The sequence below is a fragment of the Nycticebus coucang genome, chromosome 21 (genome assembly GCF_027406575.1).
Source record: "Nycticebus coucang isolate mNycCou1 chromosome 21, mNycCou1.pri, whole genome shotgun sequence".
Taxonomy (NCBI): Eukaryota; Metazoa; Chordata; class Mammalia; order Primates; family Lorisidae; genus Nycticebus; species Nycticebus coucang.
Genome location: NC_069800.1, coordinates 155451 through 169494, shown reverse-complemented (window position 1 = coordinate 169494; position 14044 = coordinate 155451).

Genomic DNA, 14044 nt, shown 5'->3' with positions numbered 1-14044 from the left:
GAGATACTTGCTTTTCCATCCTTGTGATACTTTACTAAGAAGACTGTGTTTCAACTCCATCCAGGTTGATACAAAAGATGTAAAGTCTCCATCTTTTTTTGTGGCTGAATAGTATTCCATGGTATACGTATACCACAGGTTATTAATCCATTCCTGATTTGGTGGGTACTTAGGTAGTTTCCATGGCTTAAAATTTAAAAAGTTGCCCACATTTGGACATCAGTGCATGCCACATACCTTCAGATTCTTAGTTTCTCTTGAAAAGACCAGCCTCTCTGGCGCTTAGATTGCCTCATACAGGGGACAGGTGGCCAGAGATGAGCTGCTGTTGTTCATGATCCTCAACTTTCGGTCACCTGCCTGTCCTTTCTCTACTGACTCAGAAAATAGAAAAGAGGGATTGTTGTTCTAGGCAGCAACAAACACATGAGCTCTGGTGGTGTCCAGAGCCAGAGAGTAAGTTAGCAAAACCACAGGTCATGAGACAGCAGAAATATTTCACGTCATAGCGTTCTTTATTGCCACGTGAATTTTCACCGTCTCCTGCCAACTTCATCTTGTGTCCATCCAATAATGCAAATAAATCAAATGTAAGTAGTTTTCTGTAGTTTAAAGCAATACCATATAGTGTTTAGATTTATGCTTTGTAATGTGACTTTTTAGTATAAATACAGTTTATTATATTTCTAACCTAACTTCATGTATCTAAATCTCAGCTCTCGTGAGCCGAGCTGATTGCAGGGTTACTTCTGACGGGGAAGATTCAGAGGACTGGCTTCCTTCCGTGACTGGTTTATAGTGTGTGCTGCTCACTGGCGCCTGACAGTCCTGGGCTGCATTTCTTAGATCACAAAGGAAATGGAGGCACCTACCCCAGGGCCGTCCCCGGCAAGACAGCAGCCAGAAATCTAGACAAGCTCCTGTCGTTCCCGGCAGACATAAAGCTCAAAAGTCAAGAACATGACGCACACATCAGCTCTAGGGGCCTGTCGTGTTCAGTCCCTCGAGGAACAGGAGGAAGACACTGTGGCAGGGTACAGGTGATGCAGGCTTTGGGGGTCAGGGGCACCCTCAGTTTGTGGCAGTTACTCAGCCTAAGCCTGGTTTCCCCATCTATAAAATAGGGGATAACTCCACAGCACTTAGTAAGAATTTAATGAATGGCAGTTATTGATTTTATTTTCATTTTACAGACAAGGTATGTAAGACTCAGAATGAGGTAAATAACTTACCCAAGGCCAAGTAAATTGCACAGCCGGCCTGTGAACCAAGTCGTGGTGTGCTCAGACCCCCACACTGTATTGTTATTCTGACCCCTGCGATGCCCCCTCTCAGGGGGGCATGATGGGGGGTGCGTAGCTCAGACCCCCACACTGTATTGTTATTCTGACCCCCGCAGTGCCCCCTCTCAGGGTCGCTGTGAGCATGGTGGGGGGTGCGGAGCAGTGTCGGGAGTGAGCAGGCTTCTATAACTGGCATTGACTATTATCGGAGACAGCAGAGCTCGACTGAGCTTAAATGCCATCTAGAGGTTCAGTTACCTCCAGACCCTCAGTGTGACAGGGACCCCAATTCACAGGCATACCTTTCAGCCCCATTTACACATACAGATGGTTGATGTTGACTCTCGAGTGTGAGGAACGAAGATGGCAGTGGTGATGGTTAGGGACTAGAGAAGAAACATGACTTCATTAATAAAAACTTAAAATAGAAGAGTGCTCAGGGCAATGGAGTGGCGAGAATGGCTCTCCCTGCCAACTATGCCTTTCTCATTAGTCTTTAGACAGATAATCACCTTCCAGCATCCTCTGCTTTGCCTGGAAAGAAATAGGTGAGAAGGGGCACACTCTTTGGATCTGATGTGTGGGAGGGTGATACTTTTAGCAGTGTGGGGATAAAGATAAAATGACCTCTAAAGGCAGTGGTGACAACCACAGCTCATGTGGGCGCAGGTAAAAACCCCATTTTTCATGGTAGCTTTCAAGAGCTGACCTTTAAAATCACCATATCTGGGGAGAATGTGTGATTTGATGCAGAACATTTTAGGGCATGCCGGGATGAACGGCGGGGAATGTGCTCGTCCCTCTCTTCTCCTTCAAGGAGCTCAGAATGGCTCAGGTCATAAAAGTCAGTTCTTGGGCACTTCCAAACCAATAGCAATTGCTGAAGTAGGTCTTCTGTGCAAAGTAGATTAAGCACGTATATAAATGGAATGCTGATCCAGGCACCTGATATGAAAATGACGTGTGTGCCTCCTTACAGTGAAAGTCAGCCATTTTCAGGAAGCTAGTTATAGGACAAGTTCAGCAAAGGGTCATTTGGAAAAAGATGGAATTGCTTTCACAGGACAGCCAGCCCCTGTGAATTGCTTTGCTGGGAAGATGTTTCACTGAGGCTCAGGGCTACTTCTCTAGTCTAAGGAGTGATACTGCTGAATACAAAACCCAGCCTTCGATTTGAGAAATTCAAAATAACTGCAGGTCCAGAAGGAATAAAAAGAAGCCTATTTGTATTCATAATACCATTTTTAAAGAGCCAGGGGATTTTGTGGAGAAAACTGGATGAATGTACATCTCACAGATGTATCTCCAAGAAAAATATAGCGTCTGTGAGATCTTATGTGCCGTCATCTGCTACACGAAGATCTAGGTAGTGATGCTGATAGAAATTCCTCATAGCTAGAAAGACAACTGGTCAACAGACTCATGAAGAAATGCTTATTGTCTCTAATCATTAGAGCAGTGAAAATCAAAACCACCCTGAGATATCACCTAACCCATTGAGACTAGCCCATACCTGAAAGCCCCAAAGCTGCAGATGCTGGCATGGACATGGTGAGGAGGGGATGCTCCTGCATTGTTGTTGGGACTGCAAACTAGTCAAACTAGTGCAGTCTCAAGGGAGGAGTCCTCAATTAAAAGTAGGCCTCCCATTTGATCTTGCAATCCATTCCTAGGTGTGTACCCAAAAGGGAAAAGTCATCCTACCATAAGGACATATGTACTTGAATGTTTACAGCAGCCCAATTTACAATTGCAAAGACATGAATGGATTAAAAAACTGTGCTATATGTATACCAAGTAATACTATTCAGCCAAAAAAGAGAGATTCTGTATCCTTTGTTATAACTTGAATGGTGTTGGAGAACATTCTCCTGAGTTTCACAAGAATGGAATAACAAGCATCACATGAACTCAGTACTAATTTGAAACTTGTAGATTAATAACCACGTGCTCACATGAGAGAAAGAATCAATTAAATCCGGCAAGGGGTGAATGGAGGGGGACTGGCAGGTTCCTCCCCACAGGAAGGATGTGCAGGTGCACGGCACGCTTCCTGGGGGAAGGACACCTCTGCAACTCAGAGTTTCCCTTACCGATGCACAGAGTGTAACCTGATTGTGCTCTCCTATTAGTCAGAAATAAAAAGCAAAAAGAAGCTCCTCGTAGCTGGGAATTCTGAGTGCCAGGGCTGTGAGTTGCTCCAGTGCTGGGGTCTGTCACAAACTCCTCTGCACCCTAACCAAGCACAGTTAGTGTTTCCTCAGCTGGTCTCCAGTTGGCTCCAACCTCACCAAGCAGTAAACGGACATTCCCCCTGACATTTCAGACAAGGATCCAGATGTCAGAATCAATGGGTTTTTCGAGTTGCTGTTTGTACTGAAGGAGGCCAGAAGCTGCTTAACTGCAAGACCCCTGTGCTTCGGTAGCAGACCCTGCCAGTCAGCCCCCATTCATGCTCCTGAAGCCTGCATTGTCTCAGGGCTGACCACGGAGAGGAGGAAGCTCACCCTTCCTCACCAGCTGGAGGGCCATTGGCTCTTTCGAGGGGAGTGCAGAAAGGGTCAAGGAACAGATCTATTTTTGAACCTATAAGTGGAAACAGATTTGATGACTATTGTAGAGGGGTTTTCATTTTTTGAAAGTCTGTAATACTGGAACATTGGCTGAGGTTAATAACTATTGATTTAGAAGGCCAGCCTTGACCCTACTGGTATGACCTGCTGGGAAACTCTTCTGGCTTAGCCATCTCCTCCGGCCCTTTCTCCCTTTGTCATTTGCTGAGCACTCACAGGCAGGGTGATAGAGACCAGACAGCAGCACCCGCACTCAGACCTGTCCTGATTTTAGGAAGTGGCAGTGTGGTGGTGGCAATAGATAGGAGACTGGGGCTTCCACTGTTAGTCTGTCAGTGCCTCACTGGGTTTGGGAGGAGAACCACCTGAACTGGAATCAGACAGAGGGACTGGGTGACGACAAGGTATTCCCGGTATGCAAAGGTGGGAAGTGTGCGTGGCAGACTGTGGGATTGCCGCTAGTTCCCTTGGGGCAGAGGATTGGGACAAGGACAACTGAGAGATGAGTCTGGAGCTGGCGGTGGCTGGAATACAGAGGGTCTTTTCTGCTACATGAGGACATTTGGACCCTTACTTTAGGGTCGTGGGGACAGTACAGGTTTGTGACTGAGCTCCCACGTGGCCACTGTGACCTGACACTAAGCCTTTAGAAGGGAGAGTCTTAGATGGATCTCGTCAGAGTTTAGGGGACCAGCTGCTTAGGTGGCACCGATGTTAAATGAATGTGGGACATTCCTGAGAGTCCATGAGTGGGAAGAAGAGAGATGGGGTATGTTTCTGTCTTCATTTTAGACACATCATTAAGTCCTGGTGTAGGAACTAGCAAGTGTTAAGTGGTGATAAGTCCAGTGGCCTGCTTTGTAGTTGAAAATACTCCCAGACAAGCTGAGAAAGGGGCAATGAAACTGAAATTGCCAGAGGGCACTTAAACAAAATCATCCATTTATTCTTGAAAGCAACCAAAAAGATATAGGGAGCAGTAGTTAAGGAACAGAAAAATTCCGACTCACGCAGAGCTGCTGAAAATCGCCTATGTTGACGTATTCTTCAATACAAGCTGTTTTCTGCTGACACTTTTTTTTTTCTTCCTATGGATGTTCCTCTTAGATTTGAAGATGATCAATTTTCCACAAGGCTTGCCATGACGTTTCCTCAGAGCTTAGGTTTTTACATTTTAATTCATTCGACAGCTGTTCTTGACTTGGAACAAGGCCTGCTGTGTTCACAATTCAGGGCCACCGTTTTCTAGCTGACAAGCCTTACTCAAATACCAACTCCTCTCTTTTTCCTGCTTGGAGGAGAATCACTGGCAAAAAAACAGTCACTGCTGCTTCCAGGGAAGCCTGGGATCTGTCATTAACTTGCCTTTCCCTTCCAATGATGCTCATTTTGGGTTGTCTTCACCCACCTGTCCCCTCCTCACCCCACCTCAGAGTCTGAGACAATGAACTATGGTCATCTCTCCGGAAACTTCTCGTTCTGCAGTCCATCTAGGATCCCATTTCTCTTCCAAAGTCCAACTCAAGTTTCATATTCTTAGCATCCCCAGATTGATGAGCAAAGTTATCTGAGGTTGGGAAACTTCAGCTTGCTTGCTGGCTCTGCTGGCTGTTAGCTGTGCTTTAAAAGAAGAGCCAGGCCCTCTCAGTTTTATTGTTAACTTTTACTGTACTCTTCCCACCCAAATCGTCCCTTTCTTGAGCTACTTGTGTAATCTCAACTGGACTTTAGTAAAGTAAAATTCATAAGTACATGTTCTTAAAATGTGGTTTAAGTTGCAACCTGCTGAGAGCTGTGGTGGTTTTCATTCAGAGACTCAGAGAGGATATGATGCAATACGAGAACAGAGAACAGGAGCAGCAACAATCCCCTGTAACATTGGGACTAGTGGCATTTGGATTCTATACGGTGACGGTCCCCCCCTTCTGTGAATCCTGGAACAGTGATGGTCCCCACATCTGTGAATGCTGGAACAATGACGGGTCCCACATCTGTGAATGCTGGAACAGTGACAGGTCCCCACATATGTGAATGCTGGAACAGTGACGGTCCCCCACATATGTGAATGCTGGAACAGTGACGGTCCCCACATCTGTGAATGCTGGAACAGTGACAGTCCCCCACATCTGTGAATGCTGGAACAGTGATGGTCCCCCACATCTGCAAATGCTGGAACAGTGACAGTCCCCACATCTGTGAATGCTGGAATAGTGGCTTCCTTCTGCCCAGGAGAGGCTTTAAGATGTGGCATGAGTAGTTTGAGATTGCAGAGGACCATGTTGGCAAGAACTAGAACATTCCCTAATGTCTTCCAGCTCTAAGTTTCTGGCATCCTTTTAAATACTCTTACTTTACACAGAATTAGCCCAGGGCAAAATACTGAAGAATGCAAACCCCCTTTCTGTTATCTCTTGAAGCCCAGTTCTAGAAAAACTTTCCATCTAGGGACCTATGCTCTGCGCAATAAAGCGTGGAGGAAGTCGCTGACACCCTGTGTAACTTGGTCTTATGCTCGGCTCTTAGGGGCACTTTAAATAGTTAAAGAAACAACACAGTAATTGATGTCTAGTGGGAAGTTTCCTGCCCTATGATGTTTGAGCCAGCCATCAGGAAGGTGGGCATTTCAGGGCCGACGAGACAGTCTCCATGTTCACTTTGTTCTCTAGTGTTGATTTTTATTGCCTTCATATTTCTATTGCAAAGCTTCCTGCTTAGCTATCAAACCAGATTCTTAATTCAATCCTACTATCATTTGCAATGTAATCAAGATTAAAGAATCTTGGCTAAAGGTGAGACAAACCTTGTTGCTTGTAAACTGAAATTTTGTTGTAGCTGGAGGTGGGTGGTACAGAGGTGAGGGAGAGGGCACTTGGGGGGGGGGTTACACCTTCTCAACGACTTTGCAAGTACATACGTGGATGTGCTCATTGTTTGAACTAAGATGGAAACATGTTAGCAAAACTCTGTGAGAAGATGGCTGTGAGTCACAGAGCCCCCTTTATGTGTTTTCATCTGCACTTACCAGAGGTGAAGACCCCTGTTGTTGGAACATTTTTGAGTGTCATTCTTCCTTTCTGGGATTTCTCCTTTTTTTGGGACAGCAGAACAGAGGCTTGTGGGACATGTGTCAGAGCAGGATGCTGGAGGTCTCAGCTCTGCGGGCATTGAGCCTTTATTTGCTAGGTCATGAAGAAGTATGGTGAGGAGGGTGTGGGAGACGGAACCCGGAAGGGCACTGGGGCAGCGTGGGCAGCCAGGGCCCTTGGGGAGTGCGGGGCAGCACCTGTTCATACCCATTCTGGAAGTGACTGACTTTTACCTCTGCACCCTTCAGTACAGTCACTGGTGAGGAGGGAATGCTGGACTGGAGGTGGAAAATTAAGCTTCATTCCTGCTCCCCCGTCATCAGTTGTGGGGCCTGGAGTAGTCACTTGGACTAGAGCCTCAGTGTTCCCATCTGTAAAATGGAAATAATGTTAACTGCTCTACTTACTTCACAGTTATGAAGATAACAGACATGAGAACACTTTGTTAAACCAAGAAGACTTCTGGCTAAGTTTCCTTCTTATCTTGGTCTTTTAGCATCATTGTTGAATTCTGGTGTTTAGTGATGATGTCGAGTATAGAAGCATGTAGAGTTACTCACTTGAACACCACATGTTCTATTTCAAGGTTGTTTGAGTTGTCGAGCCTGCCCTTTGTATGTTTTGCTTGTTACCCTCTTCTGTGAGGGTGTGGTTTGGAAGCTTTGTTAGAACTGTGTGCAAGGTGGGGATAAATGGGCTCAGACTGAGGGCCGGAGGGACTCTCCCCTGATTAGCAACTCTCCCCCGACAGGGACTCTCCCCCCAATTAGGGATTCTTCCCTTGATTAGTGATTCTCCCCCAATTAGGGATTCTTCCCCTGATTAGGGATTCTTCCTCTGTTTAAGGACTCTCCCTCTCATTAGGGATTCTCCTCCTGATTAGGGACTCTCTCCCTGATTAAGGATTCTCCCTTTGATTAGGGACTCTCTGCTGATTAGGGACCCTCCCCCTGGTTAGTGACTCTCTCCTTGGTTCGGATTCTCCTGGTTAGCGACTCTCCTCCTGATTTGCGATTCTCTCCAATTAGAGTCCTCCCTTAAGTTCACCAAGTTTAGCATACAACTTTTTGTTGTGTCTGGCACATCTTATCAGGCTCTTTCAAGCTCTGTTTGATAACTTCTTGTTTCCTGCTTGTGTGCTGGATACATAGATAATGGAATTCCAGACATGGGGTGATGTATGTGATTATTTAAAAATATATGCTACCCATCTGCAAAACCAAGCTTTTAGGGAAGGTGATAGAGAAAATACAGTGCTCACGCACTCCTTTACTTGGGCACTTACGACATGATGTGAGTAAGCCAATTTCCTGGAGAAAGGGAATGAAGCAGGGAACTTGGGCTTCCTCCTAGAAGTTTGTATGTACAATTTTAAGCTAATTTATGGAATATAGAATGACTCTCCAGAAGAAGCTATGTAATCATTTCAAGGAATACAAGGAAGGTTTTAGAAGTGGGAGACAAAAGAACCCTTTAAGAGGGAAATTTGAACAGCAAATTTCTTTCCCATGAAGGATTCCTTGACCAAGTCATACATCTTTTTGATTGGAGACTGTGAGCTTAGCAAGAACTTCAGGTACCTAAGACCAAACATAAGACGGGGGCTGCATGGAGTGCTTTGAAATCACCATTATTTATTTTATGGATGCGACTGGGGTCTGCGGCTTGGTTCCCTCAAGTTGTTCCTGCGGCCCTTTGGGTCAGGCCCCTAGTGCTGCAGAATAGTGCACTATCAGGAGCCGCCTAAAGATGGCAGAATTGGGCGCCCTATCTCATTTTTCAAGCGCGCTTCAGGTTCACAGCCAGCTTGGATTTCAGATTGTCACTCACATTTTCTTCGGCTTAATGACTGTAAATATGTAAATGACTCTGTTTTTCTTGTGTGGAAAAGGTCTGATCTATCATTCCTGTTTTGTTTTTTAGCTAATGATTGTATGTAATTATATTCAAATAAAATATTTATAAATCATTACGTATTATTAATGGTATATAAAATTTGGAATTCAGGAAACATCAGCTTTGATGAAAGATACCCTTCAGTTGGGGGAGGCGTTATTATTATTATTTGTTTCTGTTTAAAAGACATTGGTGGCCAAGAATCTATAATTCTCTTTTGCAGGAATTCTTACAAGGCTCAGGGGATTTTTTTTTTTTTTTTTTCACATCGGTATCTTACTTTTACTCGGATCGATCAGTAAACCTCTTTACAAAGCCCAAAGTCCGGGCCCAGCCCACAGTCCCGCGCCCTCGCCCGCCGGTGGAGGTGGGGTCTGCCGGATTTTATTTTTTATTTTTTAATTTTTTTAATAGGTAGAATATTTCTTATATTTCTGGGGAATATAGTATAGATCCAAATCGGGAGAGTTCTCTGAGGAAAAACAATTATATTTTCTTAAATTTTCATGAAGCAATTAATTATGCTTCAATTCCAAAGGGCCTTTAAGGGGTCATCCGGTTCAGCTTGAAGCAGGCTTGGCATTTAAAACCAGACAGTGGATATGTGCCATTGACCCCTCCCCTTGATTGGTCATTGTGCTCTGCGAATTTTAAGGTCTTCATTAGTATTGAAAATAGAAAGAGAAAAATTACCCTGAGCAGGTTAAGTCTGTAATCTGACTTTTGCCAGCGCCTGAGTTTGGGTGCAGTTCACCATTTTCCCTTCTCTGTTAGTCACACGTGGAGTAGCAAATGGAAAACTGTCTCAAAGCAAAGGTCAACTTCTGGGAGGAGAGTGGCCTGGAAAAGCAGCATCTAGGGCAGGCGTCCTAAACTGCGGCCCGCGGGCCACATGAAACTGTGCAAATTGTATTTGTTCCCGTTTTGTTTTTTACTTCAAAATAAGATACGTGCAGTTTGCATAGGAATTTGTTCATAGTTTTTTTTTTAAACTATAGTCTGGCCCTCCAACAGTCTGAGGGACAGTGAATTGGCCCCCTGTTTAAAAAGTTTGAGGACGCCTGATCTAGGGGCCTTGGTTGAGGACAGGGGAAAGCTGAAGGAAACCTAGAGCAGGAGTGAGCAGACGGCCCGTCCAAGGCCAGAGTTTCGGGAAGGACTCCCAGGGGAGGGCTGGGCCAGGCAGCACTCTGAGCACTGTACCTCTTTTCTCTGAGGTTGCCCTGCTCTTGGAAACTCCTTCACCCGAGACACACTGGCTGAGAGATGTAGCTTTGAATCTTTGGCTGAATTGATGCAGACCTTTTAATTCCTGCCTTAAAATAGGATGGGATGGCAAATGTATGGGAATACTGTGTGTATGGAGCACGGGATTTCCTCAGAGGCGCTCTCAGCCTGTTTTGATTTGGATCCTAACTGTGACCGTACATGATGTACACACTGATGCAGCATAAATTAAAAATACACTTAGTAGGCTGACTTACATGCTCCTGGCTGGCTGCAAATGTGGATTTTGGATGCTTTTGAGCACGACAGCACATTTTTTTCATGAGCTTCTCTGTATTCAATGTTAAGGCTCTAAGGATTTCACGTCAGGTACAATGAATGCAATATCCATTAGGGAAACCAGCCAGAGGCACCCTGACAAGATGCCGTGAGATTCTAGGTTGTTTTTTTTTTTTTCCATTTTTGACTTTTATTTCCCCATTATTGGGTTGTAAAGTAAAATCATTCACCTATTAATTTTTTATATGGAAACTTTAAATTGTGACAGATGTTGATATCGAGCTCTTCAGAATCCTAGGCTCTAGATCTCTCAAATGTCGCTGTCTATACTGGTTCTGGGTAAATCTCTTCATCTTCCTCAACTTGACATTTCCTCCCAGTAAAACATGAGAGTGAACTCACAGGTCACTTCCAAACCTTTTATTCTGTGACCACATATTACTTCTCTTCATGGTGCTTGGGATTATGAAAATATTCCAGAGGACAGACTTGAGGGTTGTATTTTAACTTTTCAACATAGGAGGGCTTGTCTAGAAAGTATCCAGCCGTGCATGTCCCACTTCTCCTGGTACACAGCTGGATTCTTTCTGGATAGCCCTTCTACATTCACATCTCTTGTTTCTGCTCATGGGGCCTCTGTGATATTGACTTCTCCCACCCTCCTGCCATCCCAGGCCACAATCATATCCTCATTCACGTACCGCTCCTGTCTCTCTGCTGCATCTGCCTCCCGGCAGGTCTCTCTGCCTCAGCTCTTATTCTCTGGAGTGTGATCCTGCACTGCCACGAGCTTTTGAAAGCTACATCAGAACATGTATTTTTCCTGCCTAAAACCTTCCAGTGACTTCTCATTGCTCTAGAAAATGCAAATCTATTTGTGCCCCAGGACCTTTGCACTTGCTATTCCTTCTGCAGTAAGCACTTCCCTCCCCAAATCATTCCACATCTGCCTTTTTTATGTCTCATTGAGAACCTGTTACAGCTGAACTATCACCCTGTCATAGAGGCCTTTCCTGGCGACTCTATGTAAAATAGTTAAAACCCCTGCTTAATATCTGACACCTTACATGGCTATATTATCTGCAGAACATCTTCCACCTGAAATTACCCTGTCTGCTGATTTTTACTGTTGTTCTTGCCTGTGTCATCCCAGCCCCATATTCATGGGATCACAGCATTCACTGCCTCTCTGTGGGTCCTTTCCTGTCCGGAGCAGAGTCTGTCCTGTAACAGGTGCTCAAGCTGTGTTTGTGCAATAGATGAATGAGTGACTCGATGGGTGTCACAGGCAGGAAACTACAGCCTGGAGAAGCTGTAGTCATGTAGCTAAAAAGCCAAGCCCAGACGAGGACTCAGGCTCCTTCTATGTTCCCCTGCTCCGGGTGGTGCTGGCATGCACAGCCCTCACTTCATCCACCACATACGCACTGAGCTCTTACTGTGCTTTAGATGCTGTTCTAGATCTGTGGTTCTCAGCCAGGGGTGATGTTCCTCTGGGGACATTTGCCAGTGTCTGGAGACATTTTCGCCTGTTACTATAGGTGTGGGAGATGCTAGTGGCACTAGAGCTAGAGGCCAGAGATGCTGCTGAGCAGCCCATGGTGTTCAGGACGGCCTCCCACAGCAAGGACCGATGTCACCGGTGCTGGGGGGTGGCACAGCCTGGTCTGGGTGAACAGAGACAGACGTGCTGTGACGGAGTTTATAGTCTAACATGGGGAGGCAGGTGGTGAACAGTATATGTCACACATGGAGAAATTCCAGGCTGTGTCATCAAGTGCTGTGACAGAAAGAAAGCAAAGGTAGAACCGAGTGAGGAGGAGAGAGGGCAGCGCTGGGGCGTGAGGGGCAGGGAGGGCTGTCGCCTGGCTGCTTTGGAAGCTGAATCAGGAAAGGAAATTTTGCCTCTAAGGGTTAAGCTCCATAACCTGAAAATGTACAGTCCTTTAAGTCTAACCCCAGGCTGCATAGCATTGGACCCCTTAATTTAGAAATATCCTCATGGTAAAAATAAAAATTATATATATATCTCCCTCCCGAAGCAAGGGACATCGTAACCTTCAAATAAAAATAAAACAAACTGCCATGGGCTAGAAATAATGATTATTTTCTGCCCCTTTTCAGGAGTGCTGAAATTTTCCTCTTTCTCAACCCTCCAGCCCTTGATCATCACTAATGCAGGGCAATGTTAATTTGATGCAATTCCTGTTGCTTATTGTCAGCCTCTCACTTTTCTCTCAGAGCAAAAATAGCGTGACTTCAGCCTCTCCCAGTATCATCAGGAGTTTTTTCTTTGGTCATGCAGATATTTCTCTGTCTAGGACCATTTCTTAAACCCAACAGAAGCAAATGTAGATGTTAATCTCCGGAGGAGGGGGTGGGAGCTGATGCTAATAGTCAGGCCAATGAGGTGGCTTTTTATATTTGTGTATATATGTCTCTGCACACACACACACGGTCTCCAACTTCATGAAGGATCAGTGTATGGTTTCTCAACTTCAGGATGGTGTGAAAGTGATGTACATTCAACAGAAATCATTCTTTGAATTTTTAATTTTGGTCTTTCAAACACTTTTTTATAAGGTTGGCTTTGTGTTAGGTAATTTTGTGTAGCCCTAGGCTACAATGTCAATGTTCTGAGCATGTTTAAGGTAAGCTAGCTAAGCTATCATGTTTGGGTTAGGTATATTAAATATACCTTCAACTTGGGATATTTTTTTCAACTTGCTGAGTTTATAGAGTTGTAACATTATTGTGTATCAAGGAGGAACTCTGTGTGTAAGTACACACAGATACATATATAAATCTATGCATTCATATACATACCTTTAAGATTTCACTAAAAATTATATTAAAATTATAGTTTTAGGTTGGGCATGGTGGCTCACACCTGTAATCCTAGCACTGGAAAGCTGAAGTGGGAGGATCCTTTGAGTTCAGGAGTTTGAGACCAACCTGAGCAAGAGTAAAACCCTATCTGTGTTAAAATAGAAAAATTAAATTAACTGGGCGTTGTGGCAGCCAATGCAGGAGGATTGCTTGAGCCCAGGAATTTGAGGTTGCTGTCAACTAGGCTGATGTCATGGCCCTGTAGCCTGGGTAACAGAATGAGACTCTATCTCAAAAAAAAAAAAAAAAATGTGGTTTTAGTTATTTGATAGGCATATCCAGATACTGGCTATCTTGACCTCTCTCTTATTTCTTTACTACAATTCTTTACCAAGCATTGGGACCCAGTAGGAACTCAAACAAATGTTTATTGAATGAATAAATCAAGTGCAAAAATCTTGTTGGGACTATTGGATTCCAACTTGTTTTTCCACGTTTGTATGAACTTATGTCATTACAACACAGTTTGGTAAATACATAGCATATTTTTATGGTGTTATCATTTTGATATATTCATTCATTTCAAAATCTATGTTTTTTATTTTTAAAGTTATTGCAGGGGATATAATTTGACCCAGAGGGTTTCTGAATCCAGGAGGCACAGGACTCTTTGTAGTTAATACTTTTCCAGATACCCTAAACATTGGGAGGGAATAGTAAGCAAGAAAACAGGTTTCAGTAAATGTCTTGATTTAAATGTATTTAAATTGATGATGCTGAGGAAATTACGAACAGTGAACCATTTTATTTGGGGGCTATTTTATTTTATTGAAGAGCTTGTTGACTAGTTCACTGGATTTCTTTTCTTTTT